The sequence below is a fragment of the Mauremys mutica genome, chromosome 6, assembly GCF_020497125.1.
Source record: "Mauremys mutica isolate MM-2020 ecotype Southern chromosome 6, ASM2049712v1, whole genome shotgun sequence".
Taxonomy (NCBI): Eukaryota; Metazoa; Chordata; order Testudines; family Geoemydidae; genus Mauremys; species Mauremys mutica.
The window spans coordinates 37,324,885-37,330,884 of record NC_059077.1 but is presented as its reverse complement, the minus strand read 5'-3'; positions in this window follow the sequence as shown (position 1 = coordinate 37,330,884).

The window sequence follows — 6,000 nt, the reverse complement described above, 5'->3', positions numbered from 1 at the left end:
AATTAAGAACTCAGTAATAGTGGGGGATTTCAATTATCCCCATATTGACTGGGAACATTTCACTTCAGGACGAAATGCAGAGACAAAATTTCTCGATACTTTAAATGACTGCTTCTTGGACCAGCTGGTATGGGAACCCACAAGGGGAGAGGCTACTCTCGATTTAGTCCTGAGTGGAGTGCAGGAGCTGGTCCAAGAGGTAACTATAACAGGACCGCTTGGAAATAATGACCATAATATAATAACATTTAACATCCCTGTGGTGGGAAGAACATCTCAACAGCCCGACACTGTGGCATTTAATTTAAAAAAAAAAGGGAACTATGCAAAAATGAGGGGGTTAGTTAAACAGAAATTAAAAAAGGTACAGTGTCTAAAGTGAAATCCCTGAAAGCTGCATGGACGCTTTTTAAAGACACCATAATAGAGGCCCAATTTAAATGTATACCCCAAATTAAGAAACACAGTAAAAACTAAAAAAGAGCCACCGTGGCTTAACCGTGTAAAAGAAGCAAAGAGATATAAAAAGGCATCTTTTAAAAAGTGGAAGTCAAATCCTAGTGAGGTAAATAGAAAGGAGCATAAACACTGCCAAATTAAGTGTAAAAATGTAATAAGAAAAGCCAGAGAGGAGTCGGAAGAACAGCTAGCCAAAACTCAAAGTACATCAGAAGCAGGAAGCCTGCTAAACAACCAGTGGGGCCCCTGGATGATTGAGATACAAAAGGAGCACTTAAAGACAATAAAGTCATTGCGGAGAAACTAAATGGATTCTTTGCTTCAGTCTTCACAGCTGAGGATGTTAGGGAGATCCCCAAACCTGAGCTGGCTTTTGTAGGTGACAAATCTCAGGAACTGTCACAGATCGAAGTGTCACTAGAGGAGGTTTTGGAATTAATTGATAAACTTAACACTAACATCACCGGTACCAGATGGCATTCACCCAAGAGTTCTGAAAAAACTCAGATGTGAAGTTGTGGAACTATTAACTATAGTTTGTAACCTGTCCTTTAAATCGGCTTCTGTACCCAATGACCGGAAGATAGCTAATGTAATGCCAATATTTAAAAAAGGGCTCTAGATGTGATCCTGGCAATTACAGACCGGTAAGTCTAACATCAGTACCGGCAAAATTAGTTGAAACAATAGTAAAGAATAAAATTGTCAGACACATAGAAGAACATAAACTGTTGAGCAATAGTCAACATGGTTTCTGTAAAGGGAAATCGTGTCTTACTAATCTATTGGAGTTCTTTGAAGGGGTCAACAAACATGTGGACAAGGGGGATCCAGTGGACATAGTATACTTAGATTTCCAGAAAGCCTTTGACAAGGTCCCTCACCAAAGGCTCTTGTGTAAATTAAGTTGTCATGGGATAAAAGGGAAGGTCCTTTCATGGACTGAGAACTGGTTAAAAGACAGGGAACAAAGGGTAGGAATAAATGGTAAATTCTTAGAATGGAGAGGGGTAACTAGTGGTGTTCCCCAAGGGTCAGTCCTATGACCAATCCTATTCAACTTATTCATAAATGATCTGGAGAAAGGGGTAAAAAGTGAGGTGGCAAAGTTTGCAGATGATACTAAACTGCTCAAGATAAGACCAAAGCAGACTGTGAAGAACTTCAAAAAGATCTCACAAAACTAAGTGATTGGGCAACAAAATGGCAAATGAAATTTAATGTGGATAAATGTAAAGTAATGCACATTGGAAAAAATAACCCCAACTATACATACAATATGATGGGGGCTAATTTAACTACAATGAATCAGGAAAAAGATCTTGGAGTCATCGTGGATAGTTCTCTGAAGACGTCCATGCAGTGTGCAGAGGCAGTCAAAAAAGCAAACAAGATGTTAGGAATCATTAAAAAGGGGATAGAGAATAAGATGGAGAATATATTATTGCCCTTATATAAATCGATGGTACGCCCACATCTTGAATACTGTGTACAGATGTGGTCTCCTCATCTCAAAGATATACTGGCACTAGAAAAGGTTCAGAGAAGGGCAATTAAAATGATTAGGGGTTTGGAATGGGTCCCATATGAGGAGAGATTAAAGAGGCTAGGACTTTTCAGCTTTGAAAAGAGGAGACTAAGGGGGGGATATGATAGAGGTATATAAAATCATGAGTGATGTGGAGAAAGTAGATAAGGAAAAGTTATTTACTTATTCCCATAATCAGGGGCGGCTCTACCTTTTTGGCCGCCCCAAGCAGTCATGTGCGGGAGGCGCCCCGGAGCCGCGGGAGCAGCGGACCTCCCGCGGGCATGACTGCGGAGGGTCCGCTGGTCGCGCGGCTCGGCTGGACCTCCCGCAGCTGCGGACAGTTCGCAGGTCCACCGGCTCTGCTTCAGCTGCCGTAGGCATGCCTGCGGGAGGTCCAGCCGAGCCGCGGGACCAGCGGACCCTCCGCAGTCATGCCTGCGGGAGGTCCACTGGAGCCGCGGGACGAGCGCCCCCTCTGCAGTCATGCCTGCGGCAGGTCCGGTCGTCCCGGGGCTCCGGTGGACCTCCCGCAGGCATGACTGCGGCAGGTCCGCCGGCCCAGCCTGCCGCCCCCCCGGGAAAGGGCCGCCCCACGCGCGTGCTTGCCGCGCTGGGGTCTGGAGCCGGCCCTGCCCATAATACAAGAACTAGGGGCCACCTAATGAAATTAATGGGCAGCAGGTTTAAAACAAAAAGGATGTTCTTTTTCACACAGTGCACAGTCAACTTGTGGAACTCCTTGCCTGAGGAGGCTGTGGAGGCTAGGACTATAGCAGTGTTTAAAAGAGAACTGGATAAATTCATGGAGGTTAAGTCCATTAATGGCTATTAGCCAGGATGGGTAAGGAATGGTGTCCCTAGCCTCTGTTTGTCAGAGGGTGGAGATGGATGACAGGAGAGAGATCACTCGACCATTACCTGTTAGGTTCACTCCCTCTGGGGCACCTGGCATTGGCCACTGTTGGTAGACAGGATACTGGGCTAGATGGACCTTTGGTCTGACCCAGTATGGCCGTTCTTATGATGGAGGACAACTTCCTGGTGCAACTACTGGAGGAACCAACCAGGGGCCATTCTCCTCTTGAACTGCTGCTTACAAACAGGGAAGAATTGGTAGGGGAAGTAGAAGTGGGTGACAACCTGGGCAGCAGTGACCATGAGATGGTTGAGTTCAGGATCCTCACAAAAGGAAGAAAGGAGAGTAGCAAAATATGGACCCTGGACTTCAGAAAAGCAGACTTTGACTCTCTTAGGGAACTGATGGGCAGGATCACCTTGGAGGCTAATATGAGGGGGAAAGGAGTCCAGGAGAGCTGGCTGTATTTTAAAGAAGCCTTATTGAGGGCACAGGAACAAACCATCCTGATGTGCAGAAAGAATAGCAAATACAGCAGGCGACTAGCTTGGCTTAACAATGAACTATTCGGTGAGCTTAAACACAAAAAGGAAGCTTACAAGAAGTGGAAACTTGGACAGGTGACTAGGGAGTATAAAAATATTGCTCGAGCATGCAGGGATGTAATCAGAAACAACTGGAGTTGCAGCTAGCAAAGGATGTGAAGGATAACAAGAAGGGTTTCTACAGGTATGTTAGCAACAAGAAAAAGGTAAGAGAAAGTGTGGGACCCTTAATGAATGAGGGAGGCAACCTAGTGACAGATGACGTGGAAAAAGCTTTGGTACTCAATACTTTTTTTGCTTCAGCCTTCACAGACAAGGTCAGCTCCCACACTGCTGTCCTGGTCAACACAGTATGGGGAAGAGGTGAGCAGCTCTCAGTGGTGAAAGAGCAGGTTAAGGACTATTTAGAAAAGCTGGCTATGCACAAGTCCATGGGTCCAGATCTAATGCATCCGAGGGTGCTGAAGGCGTTGGCTGATGTGATTGCAGAGCCATTGGCCATTATTGTTGAAAACTTGCGGTGATCGAGGGAGGTCCTGGACGATTGGAAAAAGGCAAATGTGCCCATCTTTAAAAAAGGGAAGAACAACAACTCTGGGAGCTACAGACCGGTCAGCCTCCCTTCAGTCCCTGGAAAAATCATGGAGCAGGTCCTCAAGGAATCCATTTTGAAGCACTTAGAGGAATGGAAGGTGATCAGGAACAGTCAACATGGATTCGCCAACAGCAAGTCATGCCTGACCAACCTGATTGCCTTCTATGAAGAGATAACTGGCTTTGTGGATATGGGGAAAGCAGTGGACATGATATATCTTGACTTAAGCAAAGCTTTTGATAGTCTCCCACAGTATTCTTGCCAGCAAATTAAAAAAGTATGGTTTGGATTAATGGACTATAAGGTGAATAGAAAGCTGACTAGATTGTCGGGCTCAACAGGTAGTGATCAACGACTCAATGTCTAGTTGGTAGCTGGTATCAAGCAGAGTACCTCAAGGGTTGGTCCTGGGGCTGGTTTTGTTCAACATCTTTATTAATGATCTGGATGATGGGATGGATTTCACCCTCCGCAAGTTTGCAGATAACACTAAGCTAGGGGGAGAGGTAGATACTCTGGAGGGTAGGGATAGGGTCCAGAATGACTTAAATAAATTGGAGGACTGGGAAATCTGATGAGGTTCAACAAGGACAAGTGCAGAGTCCTGCACTTAGGATGGAAGAATCCCATGCACCGCTACAGGCTGGGGACCAACTGGCTAGGCAGCAGTTCTGCAGAAAAGGACCTGGGGATTACCGTGGATGAGAAGCTGGATATGAGTCAGCAGTGTGCCCTTGTTGCCAAAAAAGCTAATGGCATATTGGGCTGCATGAGTAGGAGCATTGCCAGCAGATTGAGGAAAGCGATTATTCCCCTTTATTTGACACTGGTGAGACCACATCTGGAGTATTGCATCCAGTTTTGGGCTCCCCACTACAGAAAGGATGTGGAGAAATTGGAAAGAGTCCAGTGGAGGGTAACGAAAATGATCGGAGGGCTGAGTCACATGACTTATGAGGAGAGGCTGAGGGAACTGGAGTTATTTAGTCTGCTGAAGAGAAGAGTGAGGGGGGATTTCATAGCAGCCTTCAACTACCTGAAGGGGGGTTCCAAAGAAGATGGAGCTAGGCTGTTCTCAGTGGTGGCAGATGACAGAACAGGAAGCAATGGTCTCGTATAGAAGTGGGGGAGGTCTAGGTTGGATATTAGGAAACACTATTTCACTAGAGGGAGATGAAGCACTGGAATGGGTTACCTAGGGAGGTGGTGGAATCTCCATCCTTAGAGGTTTTTAAGGCCTGGCTTAACAAAGTCTGGCTGGGATGATTTAGTTCTGGTTGGTCCTGCTTTGAGCAGGGGGTTGGACTAGATGACCTCCTGAGGTCTCTTCCAACCCTAAACTTCTATGATTGTATTGATCAGCAATGGGAGAGAGATTATATTTATTTATCTTAAATGGTCAAATTATTCAAGTTGCCCAAAGGACCAGGTTGTGTATAACTTATTTTAATTTTAGCTGTTGGATCCTGCCCCTAAACTCCAAAATACCTTTAATTTGTTAAACTGGGCATGGTGCAAAGAGCATCTGTCTAACTGGGCACTGACAGCAGGCTGACACAGTGAGGGTGGGATTTTTGTCTTATGGAAAAGTGCAATGGTGTTGGGAGTTGGTTGCATAACTGGTAATTATAGGTTGTGCAAGTGGGTGGGAGGAAGAAGTGCTGCTGCTTTGGTTGATTTAATTAGTATCACTCGCGTTCTGGTATTCTTAAAAGTATGTCAAGGCCATTCAGAGCTTTTTGATGTGGAATTCGTATGAGATCAAAATCTGAATAAATAAATATTTGTATTACAGTAGTGTCTAGAGGCTCCAGCCACATTGGAGCTCTGTTTTACTAGGCTATGCAGACATAAAACAAGACAGTCCCTTCTCCAGAGAGTTTATAATTTTAGTGTAAGTCAAACAAAAAACAAAGCAAACATAACCAACAACAACAAAAAGGAGGAATGGGTTCATGGGTGGAGAGAGAACTGGTAACAGTAATACATATGTTTGTACACAGACCTGTGATAT